Here is a 22182-nt window from a genome sequence, read left to right on the forward strand (position 1 = left end):
GGGCAGCGGACTCGAGGTCGGAGGATCGAGGTTTCGATTCCCAGACTGGGCGTTGTGTGTGTTTATTGAGCGAAAAACACCTAAAAGCTCCACGAGGCTCTGACAGAGAGGGGGTGGTGGTGGCGACCCCTGTTGTACTCTTTCGCCCCAACTTTCTCTCACTCTCTCTTCCTGTTTCTTGAGTAACGCTGCGATGGACTGGCGTCCCATCCTGCTGGAAGGAGCACATACGTTACAGAAACCGGGAAACTGGGCCCATGAGCCTGGCTAGGCTTGAAAAGGGCGACAAAAAAAAATGTTTATCCACATATGGCGCAGGAGTGGCTGTGTGGTAAGTAGCTTGCTTGCCAACCACATGGTTCCGGGTTCAGTCCCACTGCGTGGCACCTTGGGCAAGTGTCTTCTGCTATAGCCTCGGGCCGACCAAAGCCTTGTGAGTGGATTTGGTAGACGGAAACTGAAAGAAGCCCGTTGTATATATGTATATATATATATATATATATATATATATATGTGTGTGCGTGTTTGTCCCCTAGCATTGCTTGACAACCGATGGTGGTGTGTTTATGTCCCCGTTACTTAGCGGTTCGGCACAAGAGACCGATAGAATAAGTACTGGGCTTACAAAGAATAAGTCCCGGGGTGGAGTTGCTCGGCTGAAACAAGTAAAAGAGTAAAAGAGTATATGAGTGTGTGTATGTATATGTGTGTGTATGAGTGTACGCGTGTATGTATGTCCAAATATATGCATCTGTGTGTGTTTGTGCGTATGTGTGGCCATATATGCACTATTATGTGTACGTGCGTGTGTGTGCGTGCATGTGTCTGTGTCCATACATCCACCGGCATGTTTCTATGTGAATCTGTGTGTCCGTATGTGTTTGAGTTTGTGTGTTTGTGTATGTTGATATACATATATCTGAATGTGCACATGTGCGTGGGTATATGTCTTGATATATGCATCTGTGTATGAGTATGTGTATGTATGTGTCCGTATATACATCTACGTGTATTTGCGTGTGTCAAATAAATTAAGAATGTCATTCAATGCGGAATTTGTAACAAAATATTCCTATCACTTTCAATAATAAATTGTTTATATAACTGATATTTCGACATAACATGCCCTATTCTTAGCGAAATTAACGACATTATCGGCTGCTGATTATTTATCTTAGTTCTATCTTGTAGCATAGAAGCATGTCCTTTGAAGACGTTGACGCATCGTTGTATAGTTATGCGAGTGGGATCTTTTGGATCATTATTCATTTACAAGGAAGATAATGATGTATGTATGTTGCATGGTCGGGTCGTCGGCGACTAAACCGGCAACCCCACCAAGCTTGCTTGGTGAAGAGGGTGTTTATTGGACACCCAGTGGGAGGAAAAACAAAACCCGTCAAAGGGCGGAGGAACTCTTGAGAGTCAACGGCCATCCAATAAATATCTTAAGGCTGTATCATGCGCGGGGACATAGAAATAATCAGACTGAATACCCGATCGCGCGGTTAAACCATTGGGAGTGAAGGACTCCTAGCCTTTGTCAGGGCATCCTTCTAGGAGGAGGCAACTCACGTAACTGGGATAACTCCGACGTAAAACCTGCGGCTCAGTGGTTACCGATGATGTTGACTTGTTCTTCTTTTCGGATTATGGCTGCTGTTGCTTAGTGAGTGGGATTGACTCAGTGCACAGCCTTTCCTCACTTAAAAAAAAATCTTCTTGCACTGGCATTGCACGATAACAACATTGATTAAGCTTCGTGCAATGACCATACTCGATAGCGAGGGGGCAGCCACCATGTATGTATGTATGTATGTATGTATGTATGTATGTATGTATGTATGTATGTATGTATGTGTGTATGTATGTATGTATGTATGTATGAATATAGTACGAATGTACATCTCTCTGTCTGTCTGTTTCTCTCTCTCTCTCTCTCTCTCTCTCCCTCTCTCTCTCTCTCTATATATATATATATATATGTATATATATACATATATATATACATATATATATATATATATATATATATATATATATATATATATATATATATATATATACATATATATATATATATATATATAATTATGTGAAATAGAAAGATGAATAATCTTGTAGTAGATTAATCAAAAGTTTAACCGATACCTTAGTAGCAAAAATCACAGCAGTAAACGGCACGGTTGGAGGTACAACCATCAGGCGTTGCAACCGTGCGTTGGTGCGGATAATTGAAATTAAAACATTATTGGTGAATTGAAGAAATGGAGCTGAACGCAGATTGAACAGAAATCGTTTTATTTCATTCTACACGTGTTTCGAAAGGCACAAATTACCAAAATCCGATTGAATAATGGGACCATATTGTGTCTTTCTCTTCAGGAAGAAAAAAGGAAATCCGTTGGAAAAACAAAAACAGAACAGAGGCAGATGGTTTGTAATCCCCTTTGGTAAGCAGATTAGAACTAACCTCCCCCTCATGTTTAGACAAGCCATCGCCAATAACTTCCCCAGAAATTCCAAATATTACTCCACGGTTAACTCACATAAAGTTAGGATAGCTTTCTCCAACACTAAAAACCTCGCCCAGATAATCGCCTCCCATATAATAGGCTACTTACTAAGACCCTATCACCTTTTTCCGGAGGCACACCTCTTCCGCCCCCGGTTTTAATGCTCAGTAGGAATAATTATAGTAGTAATAATGATATGAGAGCCAGTACAGTGACACATAATCTCAGCTCCAGCCAGGGAGTACCCGCTAGGGGTATAGTTATAAATAGGGGTGTTGTGGTTGACGGTAACAATGGGAGTAGGGTAGAGAGCCCCATTAGCATCCCCAGCATCATTTCCACAATAGCAGTACCACGGGCAGTAGCAATGACAGCACTCTGATAGATAGTGGAGAATCAGGGGTTATTCCTATAGTTAATAGTGACGTAGTGGAAAATAGAGTAGTAAGCGGCTGCAGGTCTCGGAACGAATATAGTGACAGGAACGCAGTTCTAATTTCAGAAACCAATCCTAGCAGATTAAGATTCACGTCGGCGAACTCCAAGATCAAAAACGCCGTCTACCAATGCAAGGTTTACACGGACTCAGATGCCTTCACTTATGTAGGGGCATCATCCTCAAGATTGTCTTTGCGTGTCTCCAACCATTACGCAACTTTTCGGGACGTGAACAAGCGCCAGACCACGGGACTCAGTAAGCTAATATGGCGACTGAAGGATGCGAACTTAAGCTATAGGCTGGAATGGTCAATTTTGTCGGTGGCCCTCCCATTTGATAGGGGCAGAAGACAGTGCAACCTTTGTGTCTCCGAACTCTTCCATATTTTGTTTGCCAGAGGCCGGATGGTAAACGGGCTCTTACAGTCGGCTTTTCGATGCCCCCATTGGCGGCGTTACACTTATCTGGCCTTTAAATAGCGTTTATAAATAATACCGGCACCCATAGCCCTTGGTAACAAATTCTGAAATAGCCTTTAAGATATCTACGATTAACCACTGCAAGGGGAATTACTCCTGTAAGACAAACGGGGCTTGGTTTTTTCACAGCGGGGGGTTTCCTTGACAAGGCAGGCTTAGATGAACACACACACACATAAAACATAATTGATTGATTGATTGATTCTAGTTTCAGCTTATGAGCTGTGGCCATGCTGAATATATATATAATTTTTTTATTTTTTTCTTTCTGCCACCCAACGGTTATCACGGCAGTAGCCACTGACAGCCGAACGATCAAACGCACACACGTACACAAAAAATGTTTTCTACCCCTACGCCAACACACACATATATAGAACAGTATACACACACACACGTCTCTAAGTAGATTTTTTCTCGCCCCTTATAAAACATCCAATATTCTTTAAATAGTCAGAACTTTATTCTCGGTCACAAAGAACATCTATACACCCTCACCCACATGATTGACCGATGCCTGACCCGTTGAATTCTTCAGCCACCGGTTCTCAACATACACTGATAAACAGTTTCGCCATGGGCTCTTAGGAGCACAGTTCGATTTGGTTTTTGCTCCGCCTCTGTTCTGTTTTTGTTTGTCCAACGGATTTCCTTTTTTCTTCCTGAAGAGAAAGACACAATATGGTCCCATTATTCAATCGGATTTTGGTAATTTGTGCCTTTCGAAACACGTGTAGAATGAAATAAAACGATTTCTGTTCAATCTGCGTTCAGCCATTTCTTCAATTCACCAATAATGTTATATATATATATATATATATATATATATATATATATATATATATATATATATATATATATATATATATATATATATATATACATATATATATATATACTATATATATATATTTACATATATATATATATATATATATATATATATAGTTTGTATATATATATATATATATATATATATATATATATATATATATATATATATATATACATATATACATATAGTACAAAGTAAGATAGAATGGAATATCATTTATCCAATATACTGTTGGTAAAATACCCAAATTCTTAATACATAAATGTTTTTAATTGCAATGCAATTAAGTCATTTATTGTATTAAACGGGTGAAGATAAAGAAATATTTTTACCGTAAGTTTATAATACAAATAAGAAAATGGAGAAACAAATTTGGTTTGTTCATCAACTTACGGATATCATAATGTTGGATTATTTATTCATTTTACAAAAGAGAACATCAGAAGCATACAAAAATATTATATAAATCAAGAGATAAGATAATAATACAGATTTTAAGGCATAATATAAATTAATGAAATCCTAAAAATTACTTCCTACAGCTGTTTCAGCCTATGGTCAAAAGTAATTCTAATTTTCATTGCCTATAGATGTCAACTTACTAAGGTTGTAGGTATTTAAAAAATATAATACATGGATTTTACAATTGAATTTGTTCGCTTTACGTGGATGTATAAAATGATAACTATATTTTGATTGTCTGGTTTATATGCTTATACGCATGTAATTTTGTATGCATATATATGTATATGTATCAATAGGAAGGAAGCACTCCGTCGGTTCCGACGACGAGGGTTCCGGTTGATCCGAATCAACGGAACAGCCTGCTCGTGAAATTAACGTGTAAGTGGCTGAGCACTCCACAGACACGGGTACCCTTAATGTAGTTCTCGGGGATATTCAGCGTGACACAGAGAGTGACAAGGCCGGCCCTTTGAAATACAGGTACAACAGAAACAAGAAGTAAGAGTGAGAGAAAGTTGTGGTGAAAGAGTACAGCAGGGATCACCACCATCCCCTGCCGGAGCCTCGTGGAGCTTTTAGGTGTTTTCGCTCAATAAACACTCACAACGCCCGGTCTGGGAATCGAAACCGCGATCCTATGACCGCGAGTCCGCTGCCCTAACCACTGGCCATTGCGCCTCCACATGTATGAATATATATATATATATATATATATATATATGGGGGGGGGGGCGATTCCTGCTGTACTCTTTCGCCACAACTTTCTCTTTCTTCTTCTGTTGGCCTGCTCGCTTAGCCAGTGGGGTGGCGTTATTTTAAGGCTAAAACAATGCGAAGCGCATTGTGACCAGCGATGTGTAGCAACATCTGATAGGCTGGTCGGTCACGGTGATCACGGTGATATATATACATATATGCATATATATATGTATATGTGTATGTTTGTTTACACACAAACACACACATATATATATACATGTACATATAAAGAGAAAAGAACATGGACACAACTTGGCACTTCTTTATCCAAAGTTGTTAGAAATGTTTCAGTATTCGGCTGCGTATGACGTTACAAGTAAGGCGCAGCTTATAGGAGAAAAATGAAGCAAGCGACGGTGAGGGTTTAATGCGATTAACATTAGAGCCGAAACGTATGAAGTTCAATTGTCGATCGTCGAGCGCGTCTAGTCGCACCTGCACAGACACGCGCGCGCGCATGCAAATATGTATATATGTATGCGTGTATATTTTATTCTTTATTCTGTTACTCGTTTCAGCCTAAAGGCTGTGGACATGCTGGAGCACCGCCGGAAGTGACAGATAGGATTATAATTCTATTTACAAAATTTCAAACACTGCCGTTTTCTAAGTTATGCAGAATTCGTACGTACACACACTCGCATACACACACATACGCACGTATACTCACACACACACACACACACACACACACACACACACACACACACACACACACACACACACACACATACACATACACATGAATACATACTGGCAATCTGTAGACCATACTTTATGCAAATAGATCGCGGAAAGCCAAATTATTTGCGATATTCGAATTTTTTTTTCAGTTGGCCGGTTAATTGCAACAACAGTGACTTTTTCACCCACTGTTTACCTATGTCAGTGGCCACGGATTTTGTCTTGCAATGTAGTTTCCTAGCTGGTACTTGCTACTGACGAAGCTCATTAAAGCAGAAATACGCATCCAGCTGTACGATTTTCCTCTGCAACTGATATACTTTTGTGTTATTTAACTCTCTCTGTATTTCTCTCTTACTTTCTCACCCCTTTCACTCTACGATGTACAAAGTGACTGAAGAATCAAAGGCGCGCGGCTTAGTGGTTACGGTATTCGGCTCACGATCGTAAAGTCGTGAGTTCAATTCCTGGCGCGCGTTCTGTCTTTCAGAAGACACTTTATTTCACGGTGCACCAGTCCACTCAGCTCGCAAAATGAGTTGCCCCTGACAAAATTAGTTGCAGCTGGCAAAACGAGTTGCATGGCTGTGGAGTGCTCAACCACTCGTACGTTAATTTCACGAGCAGGCTATTCCATTTATTGCGTCGATGGAACACTCGTCGTCGTAATCGACAGAGTGCCAGTTTAATACAGAGAGTGGAGGCGCGTGGCTTACTAGTTGCATTCGTGATTGTGGTTTTGAATCTTGGACCGGGCGATGCGTTGTGCTCATGAACAAAACACTTCATTTCACGTTGCTCTAATACACTCAGTTAGCAAAAACGAATAATCCTGCGACTGACAGGCATCCCTTTCAGAGTGTTAGGGTTAATATATACTCCAGAGGATCTGGGAAACCAGCCTTATTAGTCCATGGCTCGAAAAAGATATTTGATTCTTTTTTTCTTTATTTTTGATATTTAAAAATACCTAACTTGGGCTGAGAGATTCATCCGAAACTTTTGAACTCTCACACTCTTGTTACGTATGTTCAGCATGCTCGTCGCAAAGGACAGCACTGGACGGCACTGTGCCTTCACTATTCAATGATGTGCCTTCAGATTTACAGTGATATACTCATTTCGAAACCCCAGTTTAGAATTATTACAAATTAATAACCATTAGTAGGCGCAGGAGTGGCTGTGTGGTAAGTAGCTTGTTTACCAACCACATGGTTCCGGGTTCAGTCCCACTGCGTGGCACCTTGGAGAAGTGTCTTCTACTATAGCCTCGGGCTGACCAAAGCCTTGTGAGTGGATTTGGTAGACGGAAACTGAAAGAAGCCCGTCGTATATATGTATATATATATGAGCGTGTGTGTGTGTCTGTGTTTGTCCCCCTAGCATTGCTTAACAACCGATGCTGGTGTGTTTATGTCCCCGTTACTTAGCGGTTCAGCAAAAGAGACCGATAGAATAAGTACTGGGCTTACAAAAGAATAAGTCCCCGGGATCGAGTTGCTCGATTAAAGGCGGTACTCCAGCATGGCCGAAGTCAAATGACTGAAACAAGTAAAAGAGTAAAAGAGTATCCAGAATATTCTGAAGCACCCAGACCCCAAAACTTGGCAACGGGCATGATGTGTTGCATATAAACCTCAGCTCAATGCTTCCAGAATAATGCTGCACACAAGTTTTAGCAATCTGGCGGGGACCCGGCTGGTGTAGTAGAATCTTGCACGAAACTTTTGAAAGCATATGATAAATAACTCTTTTACTCTTTGACTCTTACTTGTTTCAGTCATTTGACTGCGGCCATGCTGGAGCACTGCCTGTAGTCGAGCAAATCGACCCCAGGACTTATTCTTTGTAAGCCTAGTACTTATTCTATCGGTGTCTTTTGCCAAACCGCTAAGTTACGGGGACGTAAACATACCAGCGTCGGTTGTCAAGCGATGTTGGGGGGGGAGGGGGGTGACAAACACACACACACACACATATATATAAATATATATATGACGGGCTTCTTTAAGTTTCCGTCTACCAAATCCACTCACAAGGCTTTGGTTGGCCCAAGGCTATAGTAGAAGACACTTGCCCAAGGTGCCACGCAGTGGGACTGAACACGGAACCATGTGGTTCATAAGCAAGTTACTTACCACACAGTAAGGCAACGTATTTTGAGGAAATCGGTTTAGTCGATTACATAGTTCCCAGTCCTTGACAGGTACTCATTTTTTGATATACTGAAAGAATGAAAGTCATAAGTATTGGGCTCGGTGGGGTTTGAACTTAGAACGTTGAAGCCAAGAACATATACCGCGAAACATTTTGTCTCCTGCGCCTATAATTCGGCCAAATGAAACCATCTGAGTTCTGATCATAGGCATGATATCATAAATATAGTGAGAAGGGAATTATCGATTACATCGACTCTAGTACTTGACTGATACTATTTTATCAACCCAGAAGAAATGACAGATAAAGTCGACTTCGGCAATATTTGTACGAAACGCTCATTTCGTTATTTATAACGAAATGAGCGTTTCGTACAAAGTTCTACTCTTTCTCGCCGTTCTTAGCAGAATATGTAGTGAATGACAAATACGGATACATATGTATATGTGTGTCTGTCTGTCTATATATATCCGGTGCCCCAGCATGGCCGCAGTCTCAAGGCAGAAACAAAAGAATGAAGGGATATATATGTACATACATACATACATGGGATATATATGTACATACATACATGTATACACACGAATACACACATACACTCCCACATGCAGAGAGAGAGAGAGGGGAAGAGAGAAAGAGAGAGGAGCGCGAGAGAATGCTGGCAAACATGTGACCTACATAAAACAGTTACCACCTCACTGTCAATGATAGAAACCAGAGAATATGCTGGCATATGACTACATTTGAAATATATTAAAAAAAGTTGCTTACAGCCAATGGCCGGTTAGCTCAGTTGGTTAGAGCGTCGTGCTAATAACGCGAATGTCGTGGGTTCGAGCCCCATACTGGCCAAGTATGTATTTTTTTTTCCTTTTCCAATTTATGGTATACTTTAATTTTTGTTAGCATTTACAGTCTAATTCATAAATCTCTATTTCACGTTGCGTGCATCGGTTTGTTACGTAACATGCAACAATGTGCAGCAGTTCTTCTGTAAGATATGAATTTGAATTGCCATAGTAAAGGGATGTTACTGTGATATTATTTATTACCATGAAGGGTGGTTGGTGGGCAGAAACATCAGAATGTCGAAGTAACACTTTGCTCTTTACATTCCGAGATCAGCTTTGCTCTTCACAAAAAAGGGGTTGATGTAACTGACTAACCACTTCCTAAATTAGAAACGATTATTTATTAACAAGGTCAATAAAGATTTGTAGTGGATGCGTGGATGTATTAATAAATACATAAGTGCTTTGTAATAAATTAAAGATTTATTATCACTACATCAATTTGTAAGCAATGTTACACATCGCTTGTACAAAATGCATATTAAATAGTGGTTGCAAATAATACATATTAAAGGAATGCATAATACAGGATACACATTAAAGCAGAATATGTTTGATGGTGTGTGTGTGTGCGTGTGTGTAAATCATGCATGACAGAGTCACCTTTCTGATTATTCTTTCGTCGTCCTCATAAATGCGTGACGTTCTCTTAAACGTTGGTTCGGGTTCTCTCTAGATACCCATTTCTCCGTTCTATTTATAACATCTCAAATAGCCAGAAAAATAGATATACCGCAAGAGTGTTATTGCGTACAGTAGGTCGCTGGTCGTCCTGTTAAACTTCGCCTGACCTGCTCGGGTCAGAGGTCGAAGGGAGACGATCCATCATTTTTTGTCAGAACAAAGAGATTCTGATTTCGCGCCTTTTTGTGCATTGGTATTTTACGACCAATGATTCTTGGGTCTGATTTCGAATCCAAGCTTAGAGAAGGAAGTGCTAATTCTTACACTACCCCCCTTCTAGTGAGAAAGCCACAGAGATCGAACGATATTGGAATTGTATTATTATTATTATTTTATTTTATTTTTTTTTTTGATTGTGTGCATGTAGAAAAAAATTTTTTTTACACATTGAACGATAAAAATATGCATGAAAGGTTTACAATTTGTGTGTGCTATATGGTGGGCAATATGTATATGTGCCCAGGCAGAATTATGTTGGCGCGTTGAAAGAGATGTGCGTCTATTGAGTACACTCGACCTACTAGGTCTAATAGAGGCAAGGTGTCTTTCAGTGGCGAAAAAATATCGAGTGATAGCACGCATGAGAACAAGATTTGTAAATGTGTGTGGATATACAGTTAGCAAAAAAAATATATTTATGAGAAAGCAAACATTTTGAAGAGAAAACCAAAAAATATGTACATGCAAAAATGAAAGAATTGTTCATCGGCAAAGTTCGATTTTGAAATGTTCCGTAAAAGTTCATACAGACAGTTTTTGTTTTCATTTTTTTTTTTTTTCTTTACGTACACAAATGTTCTTTGATTTCTCTGGGTGGGTGATGCAGTTATGTGTTCATTAGGAAGATGGATACGTTAGGAGTTCAGAACTTACCCGAAAAACTTGCACAAACCTTGCTGGCCATCGAACTGTTCTTCCTGATTTGGTGTGTCGGGGTTGTGCAGCATCTGTGGTGTTCGCTGGAGTTGCCGAGTCTGTTTGAGGAAAAGAGGGGACTGAATGTAAGTCCTCCTCGATGAAAGCTTTTTTTAAACGATCAATCGAGACCGTATTTCGTTTACCTCCAATATCGAGGACGAAATACTTGGGTTCTCTTTTGATGACCTTGTAGGGCCCGGAATATGGTGGTCGAAGTTGAGAGGGTATCCCATCATTCCTCACGAAGACATGAGTCCATGTGTTGATATCTTTTGGGACACGTGAAACGACGTTCTGTTGTCTGGGGCCTGAGGGTGATACTTGCGACATGGATGTTCGTAATCGGTGCACATATTGTTGTGGGTCAGGGAAGTTTTGTGAAACAGGTTCGATCATCTGCCCAGGTAAGGTGAGTGTTGTGCCATAAACGAGTTCGGCCGGAGTATATCCCAGTTCTTCCTTAATCGTGGATCGAATTCCAAGGAGGATGAGAGGGAGATGTTCCAACCAGTGAGAACTGTCTGGAGCAGCTTTTATAGATGCCTTGAGTTGGCGGTGAAAGCGTTCCACCATGCCATTTGCTGCAGGGTGGTAAGCTGTAGTGCGGGTGTGTTTACACCCGAGGAGACGAGTCAGCTCGGTGAAAAGGTGGGAATCGAACTGACGTCCTCTGTCGGTGGTAATTGTTGCGGGTGTGCCAAAACGCGAAACCCATTGTGATATCAGCGTTTTAGCGACCGTTTCTGCTGATATATCAGATAGGGGCCAGGCTTCGGGCCATCGCGAGAACCTATCTACGCAAGTTAGCAAATATGAATAGTTCTGCGAAGGTGGCAGGGGTCCAACGATATCAATGTGAACGTGCTGAAATCGTGCATTGGGCTGCGAAAATGAACCGATTGGTGATTTTATGTGCCGGTGGATTTTCGCTTTTTGGCACGCAACACAGCACTTGGTCCATTCTCTGATATCCTTGTTGATACTGGTCCACACAAAACGGGTCGATATTAGCTTTTGAGTGGAGCGAATACCAGGATGTGACAGAGAATGTAGAGCGGAGAAAACTTCTCGACGATATTTCTGTGGTACATAAGGGCGTTGGTAACCAGTGGAAATATCACACCAAATATGGGCTGTGGATGATGGTAGTGGAACATGCTGAAATTTCAGAGATGACGAATTCCGGAGCTTTAGAAGTTCTTCGTCATTCTCCTGGTCAGCTGCTATACGTGCCAGATCAATTGTAGACGTGGTGTGGATAGCATTGATCTGCGCACGTGAAAGTGCATCGGCTGCCACGTTGGTCGTCCCTTTGATGTGGCGTATATCCGTCGTGTACTGCGATATGAAGTCGAGGTGGCGTATTTCTCTTGGCGAATGGCGATCCGGTTTGGTGTTAAATGCGTATACTAATGGCTTGTGGTCGGTATATATGGCAAAATTGGTACCTTCTAGCATATGACGGAAATGCTTAACGGGCAGGTATGCCGCCAATAATTCCCGACTGAATGTGCTGTATTTGGTTTCCGCGGGTTTTAACCGCTTAGAAAAGAAAGACAACGGTTGCCATATACCGTCAACAAGCTGTTGTAGCACACCTCCGATTCCGGAATCGGATGCATCAACGAGTAAACATCGTGGGGCGTCTGGTTTTGGATAAACCAACATGGTAGCGCTAGATAACGCTTTTTTCAGGGCAGCGAAAGAAACGAGTTGATCTTCGGTCAGAGCTATATCTGCATTTTTGCAGGTTCGCTGACGTAGCAAATCCGTGAGCGGTTGCGCTATTTCAGCGAGGTGGGGCACGAACCGTCGATAGAAATTCGCTAGACCGAGATATTCCCTTAATTTGCGGAGAGATGTGGGTGGTGGAAAATCCACGATGGCCTTGACTTTCTCGGGAAGGGGACGAATTCCATTTTTATCGACTATATGGCCGAGAAAATGAAGGGAAGCAACTCCGAACAAACATTTAGTAGGGTTGATAACAATTCCGAATTTACATAAACGTTCGAATAGCAGGTGAAGGTGTTGATTATGCTCTTCGTCCGAGTTACTGGCCACGAGTATGTCGTCTATGTAGGCATAGACGAAAGGCAAACCTCTAGTCACCATGTCGATAAACCTTTGGAATGTCTGTGCCGCGTTTCGTAAACCGAAAGGCATACGCAGGAATTCAAACATTCCGAAAGGTGTAGTCACTGCTGTCTTTGAGATGTCTGCAGGTTCGACTGGGATTTGGTTGTATGCTCGCACCAGGTCGATTTTTGAAAAGATGCGAGCTCCATGCAGCGAGCTCGAAAAGTCCTGAAGAAAAGGCACCGGATAGGCATCACTGATAGTGCTTTTATTCAGTGATCGATAATCGCCGCAAACCCGCCAATCGGTCGATGATTTTTTTGGGACGCAGTGTATCGGCGAGGACCAGTTGCTGCTGGAAACGCGGATGATTCCGAGGTCGAGCATGTGCTGGAATTCCCGCTTGACGGCCTGGAGACGATCAGGTGGTAACCTTCTGGGCCTTGCAGCAACAGGTGGACCGCTGGTTTTGATGTGGTGGGTAACGTCGTGCTTTATCGGCTGGTTATGAAAAACTGGCCGGGTGACATCTGGATAATCATTCAGGATGGAACTGTGACGAGTCGTTGTCGTAAGCATTACAGTTGGGCTGACTGTGTCCATTCGAGCGGCTATACCGCGCACAGTAAGCTTGGTGGTGGTGTCGACAAGTCGTCTGTTCTTTATGTCTACCAGGAGACCGAAATGATGCAGGAAATCGGCTCCTAAGATAGGGGTCGGCAGTTTAGCGACGACGAATACCCACTGAAATGTGCGGCGTAGTCCTATGTTTAATGTTAGGGACTGTTCACCGTAGGTTGGAATGGGTGAATGGTTGACTGCCTGAAGACAGACTGATGTCTCTTTTATTTTTCCAGAAGTGTTGGAGACTGGGATGATGCTGACTTCCGCACCTGTGTCAACCAGGAAACGCGTGCCTGTTACACGATCGCAAACGAAAAACAGGCGACTGTGTGGGTGCGAACCAGGAACTTCCGTCGCGTTCAATTCCTGGCTGTGCCGTTTCCCGAACTGGGTGAGGAAAACGAGCACGGTACCGTACATTTTTGTGCCCGTGTTCCGAATGTTCGGTGGTACCAACACGTGTCATGTGAGTTTCGGGTAGCACTGGGGCTTCGAGACCGTCTGCCATCTCGTCGAGATCGGCTGGTGCTTCGACGCTGGGGACTAAACTTTAGGGCTTGTATTTGGGCTGTAAGAATTTGCATTTGCGCAGCTTGCTGCGTCATTAATGCACGCAAATCCGAAATCTCTGAAGAACTGGTTTGTGCACGGAAAGGATTGGTACTGGGAGCGGCTGGCGTCACCGTCGATACCGTTGGATATCTGTGCGGTACTTCGGCTATTTTGTCAGCTAGCTCCGCCAGTTCTTCAAGGGATGTGTTTTCTCTGGTGGACGCGAGAACAACCTGGGTATTGGAGGGCAGACGCTGGAGAAAAAGTTGCTTGAAGATTTTTTCTGGGAGCGTCTCATCTCCGAGAAGCTGTTTCATTCTCCGAAGAAGCTGGGACGGCGTTTTGTCACCCAATTCTTCCGATATCAGAAGCTGGTGAAGTCTTTTTTGTTGGGATTCTGAGGTTCTGTTTATTAACGTGGTTTTAAAAACTTCATATGAAACAGAACCGGGTGGTGCCATGATAAGGTCGCGTATCACGTTCGTTATTTCTGGTGACAGAGAACTGATAACGTGAGAAAGTCGAGCCGCATCGCTCGATATTCTGTGAGAGGCAAACTGTGCCTCTATATGGTGAAACCACAATGTCGGGTCGTGGGTCCAGAATGGTGGAATTTTTAACGAGATCGCCGCTTGGAATGCCATGTCGATGTTGGCCGCTGGGTTTTGTTCCGGGAGATTCATTGTTTTCGTCGGAATTTTCAGTTGCTTCGTTGCTGGTGATGTGCAAACTGTAATTCTTCGACGCGGTTGATGAAGCTGGTTCCAGGGAAGGCGCGATTCGTTTTACGGGGTCACCAAATGTAGTGGATGGGTGGATGTATTAATAAATACATAAGTGCTTTGTAATAAATTAAAGATTTATTATCACTACATCAATTTGTAAGCAATGTTACACATCGCTTGTACAAAATGCATATTAAATAGTGGTTGCAAATAATACATATTAAAGGAATGCATAATACAGGATACACATTAAAGCAGAATATGTTTGATGGTGTGTGTGTGTGCGTGTGTGTAAATCATGCATGACAGAGTCACCTTTCTGATTATTCTTTCGTCGTCCTCATAAATGCGTGACGTTCTCTTAACGTTGGTTCGGGTTCTCTCTAGATACCCATTTCTCCGTTCTATTTATAACATCTCAAATAGCCAGAAAAATAGATATACCGCAAGAGTGTTATTGCGTACAGTAGGTCGCTGGTCGTCCTGTTAAACTTCGCCTGACCTGCTCGGGTCAGAGGTCGAAGGGAGACGATCCATCATTTTTTGTCAGAACAAAGAGATTCTGATTTCGCGCCTTTTTGTGCATTGGTATTTTACGACCAATGATTCTTGGGTCTGATTTCGAATCCAAGCTTAGAGAAGGAAGTGCTAATTCTTACAGATTTATTACTAAGGTCAATAAACCTTTTGACCAAAGGCTTTCAAGCAATGAAAGACCCTAAAAGTATATCATATACTGTTTTACCCAATGTAGCCCTTTTCTTTTACTTGTTTCAATCATTTGACTACGGCCGTGCTGGAGCACCGCCTTAAAGAGTTTTAGCCGAAGAAATTGACCCCAGCACTTATTTTTTGTAAGTCTGGTACTTATTCTACCGGTCTCTTTTACCGAACTGCTATTTCACGGGGACGTAAACACACCAGCATTGGTTGTCAAGCGATGGTGGGGGACAAACACAGACACAAAGGCACACACATAAATATATAAACATAAATATATATACGACGGGATTATTTCAGTTTCCGTCTACCAAATCCATGCACAAGGCTTTGGTTAGTCCGTGGCTATGGCAGAATATACTTCTCCAAAGTACTACAGTGGTACTTAACCCAGAACCATGTTGTTGGGAAGCAAGCTTCTTAACCACACAGCCATGCTCTATGTATTAACCCATTCATGCCGATTGTCACTTAATTTATAAGGGTATAAAACAAATACTTGATACAAATTGTGATTTGTGTATGATCTGTATCAAAGAATGAAACATGTTCTTCATGAGTATGCAGTCTGTTGTTATTTAGGTCAAAATAATAGTGTCTGTGAACTTTCAGGCAATTTCATTCGCTAGTAAAATTTCGGCACGAATGGGTTAATGCGGCGGGAATTGCTCGTGAAACATCGGTATGGGTTCCGCGATTTTTGTAAATTGTAAATTATTGGATCAAAATAAATTTATAAACTAATATCCTGGAGAAAAGTGACCGGGCATGAGGTTGCTTGATTTCATGACGAGGTACCTAAAAGATGTTCATCTACATACCCATCCCTTCCCATCGCGACTATCACACGGATATCCAGTTGAATGTCCGAGACTCACTCACAAAGGCACTACTCACGGATAGGGTCCTCAATGGTGAAGTCCTCGAAGTCCTCGAAGAAGTGAACCACTTAAAATAACTCGGATCGACATTCACGGTAACCGGGCAGGGAAAGGACGAGATTGACCTACGCATCAACAGCGATTCTCTTGAGTTCTGTCGCCTCCAGAGCCACCTTTTGTCGCGACCGGAGATCAGAATTTACATGAAAGTGCGTATTTTCCAAGCACTTTTCCGGACCATCCTTCTCTGTGGGTACGAATCCTGAAAACTCAGTCTTCAACTACGACTGTCTACGTCGAATTTTTCCTATTCTCCTATTGGACTTCCATTTAGAACCCCGAAATACGACAATCCTGCTGCATCATCTCTCTGCAACAAGCTTCTCACAAGACGTCTAAGGTGGCTTGGTCATACCTATCCGTCAGCTTCCGGGGGAATTCATTCGCTAAGCGATCAATCTGGCTCCCCTCCCAGGCTAACGCAAATGTACTGGAGGACAACTGAAGACGTAGTTGCTGACAGCAAAAGAGGAGATGGAAGTACAATCGGATCAGCCCCCACCCCGCGTCTAGGGTCTTGACAGTAGAACCGGGAGTAGGTATCCATTAAAGCCCTCGACTGCGGCCGACCGTCTGATGTGGTCGGCACTTATGAGGGACGTGAACTCGTTGATCGGAGCCGGCTCAATCCATCCCGGATGAATGCTGCCACAAGTATAAGTACAAGTACGGATACGATGGGCTTGCTTAAATTTTAATCCTCTCATTGTTTCATCTACCAAAAGCACCAGGCTTTCTGCTCCACTGGACTAACTAGTGAGGTGTACTGGGAGGACATTTTAAAATGGAACCAGCCCAATGTGCAGGGTCTTGGGCAAGTGTCTTCTATTCTAACCCCGGTCCGACCAAAGCCTTATAAGGGGATTTGGTAGACGGAAGCTGAAAGAAGCCCTTCCAGTATATAAATGCACGCGCACGTGTTTGTTTCTGTGTGTGTGTGTGTGTGTGCGTGCGTGTGCGTATGTGTGTGTTTTTGTGTTTTTGCTGTTTGTTCCCCACCAGTTCTTGAGAACCGGTGTTAGTAAGTTTATATCCCCGTAACACAAGTGCTGGATGTGTGTGTGTGTGTGTGTGTGTTGTGTGTGTGTGTGTGTGTGTGCGTGTGTTAGATCGTTAGTATAGTTGGTATTTTCATTAATGAATAAAAATACAATTCATGATAACTGACCGCTAAAATAACTTGGGTCAAACAAGTCAGGTTTCTGGACAGTCCCTGGGAGTGTAAACATATCTGAAAAGGAGAAATATATATGTGTTTATTAACAATTTGAGGTTTTCATCCGCCTACATTTTAAGTATATATATATGTGATTGTATGTTTATGCTTGTAGGGTTGAATGCATACATGCATTAATATTTATACCTGTTATACTTATACACACACACACACACACATATATATATATATATATATATATATATATATATAATATATATATATATATATATATATATATATATATATGCTCATACATACATATATCTGTATATATATAAGGCAAGATATGTGTGTACGTGATTGTAGTTTATGCACATCCACAGATTAGCACGCACATCGCTCAAATTTTAGGACATTCGTCAACATACTATCTGGGTTTGTCAACTTACTTTTTTCCCGAGGCACCTGCGGATAGCGGTAAAAATTTATTTTCAGTCATAGTTTTTAGCGGTAAAAATCTATTTTCAGCCATAGCTTTTTGACGGCGTCTAACAAAAAAAAAGATAAAGAAAAGTGGAAGAGAGGCAGAGAGTTTCACGGGAAAGACAAAGCGAGAGGAGAGAGAGAGAGAGAGAGAGAGAGAGTAAGTGACGACGTTCATGAAAAATAAAATGTAAAATGTTTCGTTTTTTCTTAAACACGAGATATAGTGTTCAAATTCAGGATGTTTTTGAAAGACACTATATTTTATAATCATAGCATATATACCTTCTCACACAACAATTACAATATATTTATTTTAAATCATTTATTTATTTTAAATCGTTCATCTTTCTCCCACACACATTACTTTGGGTGCGGAAGAGTATCGTTTTTATTTTACGCCGAGTAAAAAAAAGTGTTTTGTTGAGAATCCATGTATTTAACAATAAAGAAACAAAGAGGTGAGTAACAATTTGTCGGTGAATTACACAATATAAATGGGTACAATTTTCAAGGCTTCCACCACACCTCACTCCGTTTCACGGACCACAAAAAGGGTTTTGTAGCATATTAGGAGGCCAGAATAGTTGATTCCACGCAAAAAAGCCGATTTCTTTTCTTTGTGAAAATCGTGCGAGTGTTAACCTACAAATTTAACATTTTTTTCCATTCTTTTCTGTTTATGAACATATATGCATGCACAAAACATGCAATAGGTGTCCGTAAGTACGTGTGCGTATGTGTTGCCCATATATATTTATATTATATTATATATATTATATTATATCATATATATATTATATATATATATATATATATATATATTATATATATATATATATATAACCAATTTCAACGGATTCGCCCAAATTTGACGTCGATATTACTTAGTTCGGTTTGAAATAAAGAACTTGATTAGCTTAATAATCGTAACTTAATCCCGGACAAGGCCGGGTTATACTGCTAGTGTATATATATGTGTACCTATATGTATGTGTGCGTGTGTGTGCATACATATATATACATATATATATATATATATATACATGTATATATACATATATACATGCATATAATATACTGTTCCTTTATGGTATATACAACATAAAAATTTATTTCATCCATAAATACGCATATAGAGATATATAGATGCTAAAACTAAGTATATTCGCAAGGGAAATGCATATGACAAATAAATTTACTTTTACTTGGAGTATAAAAAATACAGAAAATTGAGGGTAGAATGCATAGCTTTTTTCGAGCCCTCCATCTCATTCGAGTATTTAAAACGAAATTTATTTGTCAATATATGGAGATTTCTATACACATGTTATTATGTTTAGCTTGTGAATATATTTAGTTTTATATCTATGAATATACCTATATATCTATATGTAAGTATGTATGTATGTATGTATGTATGCATGTATACCATTGTTCAGTTTTATTTCAAGATTTCTTTCTAGAGAAAGAGCCGGTTTCTAACATAGATCAAAGGCTCCTTCATTGGTATAACAACATCAACAAGAAGATATTTTTGTTGTTTGTTTGCATGTATGTATGTATGTATATTTGTATGCATGTATGTATCCATGTATGTATATGTGCAGAATGTTTTGCTTTATGTATGTATTCTCATGCATACAGTTGCATATCTATCATGCTGATATGTATATATGCATGTACTTCCTATGTAGTTTACGCGTTATGTAAAATTTTGCAGCAGATTCATTCCGATTTGTCAGGGGTTCTTCGGTTGTTGTTGTCATCGAGGAACCTTCTGATAGCGATGGAGTAAAATCTACGACCTCGTCTCCTGGATCTCCTGTCTTCTTGATGCAGGGAATGATTGCTTCAAGTATTCGCTTGGCTCCTGCACGCAGACGTGCGAGGAAACCAACTGGTTGTACATTAGCTGACATTTTCAATAGATAAAAATTTGTAAATTTATTAACGCAAACGAATATATTGTAAGAGTAACCTACAACGGCCAAACAATACAATGTATCGCAAGTGAATATTGGGAAATTATTTTCTCGTTTCTCTGTTTGCTAGTATGACGTCATAATAGGCGTCGAGGTGGCAGAGTTGTTAACACGCCGGACCAAATGCTTAGGCGGTATCATTTCTATGTTTGGCCCCCGTTGGGCAACAAAGAAATTGGTATTTCATCAGATTTTAGGTTCTGAGTTCAAATCCCATCGATGTCGACTTTTCTTGGTATTGTTTCAACATCGATAAAATAAGCACCAGTCTAGCCCTGTAATTGCCTCGTCCGCTCCCCAAAATTTTACGGACCTTGTGCTTATGGTAGAAAGGATAATTAAACAGTCCAGGCTCAGGATATAATCTTAAATATTATTTTATCTCTCGAATTACACCTTTCCCCCATTTCTTTTCCTCTCACTTCTTTATTTCCCAGTTGGAACATTTATCTTTCTTTTCAAGCACATTATATCAAGGTCTAAATCAGTGTTCCGCAGCCATTTTTCACTTGCGGTACACTTATATTCTTTCCAAAATTTGGCGGCCCACCTGAACTAAAAATATATCTAAAAGTATAGGGAAAAAAATTATATTTAGGATACACTGCGGTACGCCTAGCATCGTTTCATAGCACACCAGTGTGCCGCGGCATACCGGTTGTGGGGCACTGGTTTAAACTATCGAATGTTCTTTTCTCATTTGAAGTAAAAGAGTATGATTTGAGAGCGACTTGGCTGTTGTTTCCAGCACATAGAGTGATAACATGGAGGCTCACTTATTGACACACATTATCTGAGTTATTTTATTGATTCATTTGTTTATTTTCAAGTCAGATTTGAAGAGAGTAACGTACAACTATTTGATTAATTGTAAGCTTTTGGCTGTACTGTTTGTATGATTCTTTAGGTCTATACCAACTTCAAAGATATACATTTTATGCAGAATTGTGTATGTTGGTGTACTTGGAGGTGAATAGCAGTGAATGGAATCTTTAGACTTGTGGTCGTTTATGCTCCGACACAGGGTGGAAGGCCAGTTTTCTTCAGACGTCAGGAAACATTCCTGGTGAATGCTTCTTTTAGAGAAAATTGTCTAAAATTAAATAACCAAATGATTAATAAACTTGTTATGATAGCAATAATTCTTTTAAATTTCGGTACAAAGCAAGCAATTTTGAGGTAAGGGAAACGACCACTAGGTCAACTGATACTTATTTTATCGAGGCTGAATGGATGAAAGTTGATCACGGCGCAATTTGATCTCAGAATATAACGCCGGAATAAATGCCGCTAAGTATTTTCCCGGCGCGCTAACGATTCTGCAAGCTCACCGCCTTAAGGTTTCAAATTTTGTCTTAGGGTCAGCAATTTTAGGGAAATGGTTAATCGACTGCATCGATCTCAATACTTGGGCGTTATTTTATTTTATGAACCCCACAAGGATGAAATGAAAAGTTTGCCACAGCAGTATTTGATCTCAGGATGCCGTCAAATATTTTTTATCCTGCGTCTTAATGATTGTGCAAGCTCTATGCCTTAATGGTAACGACAATAATACTTTCTGTGTTGAACAAAGCGGGTGGAGAACTTAAAAACGTTCAGGACAATTTGGAGACAAAGGACAGTGAGTGTTTACATAATCATGGATAAAAAACGTTTTTAAAAAATTACAATTAACAAAAAAATAATTAAATAAATAACGAAATTGACAAACATGCGGAAAACGGCACTCAGGGATGACCAAGGAACTCCACAACATAATTCAACTAATCTATATATGAGGCGAGATTGTCGTCATTTTCGGTTTCTGTTGCAATTTACTTCAATGTTTTTAGAACAATTTACTTTCACTTTATTTACTATAGTAAACTGCATGCTATTCAAAATTTTTTAATAAATGTTTGATAAGAATTATATTCATTATTTACATTAATACATTCGACGGATATTTGTCCTCATCTTGTTTGATGAGGACAAACAAGATGAGGATAAATATCCGTCGAATGTAAATAATGTAAATAATGTAAATAATGTACATAATTCCTCATCTCTTAAATATAGAACTGAAGAAATATATTCCTATAGAGCTGAGGAGTAGGTTTCGCCCGAACTTCCAGCTCCCGCATT

General features: G+C 40.5%; 1 non-coding gene across 1 annotated transcript; it reads left to right on the top strand.

Moving 5' to 3' along the window:
• The first annotated feature begins 9112 nt into the window (after positions 1 to 9112).
• Trnai-aau lies at positions 9113 to 9186 on the top strand. The gene has a single exon. It is a non-coding gene; the product is annotated as a tRNA-Ile (tRNA).
• The last annotated feature ends 12996 nt before the right edge of the window (positions 9187 to 22182 follow it).

Source organism: Octopus sinensis, linkage group LG8 (genome assembly GCF_006345805.1).
Source record: "Octopus sinensis linkage group LG8, ASM634580v1, whole genome shotgun sequence".
Classification (NCBI taxonomy): domain Eukaryota; kingdom Metazoa; phylum Mollusca; class Cephalopoda; order Octopoda; family Octopodidae; genus Octopus; species Octopus sinensis.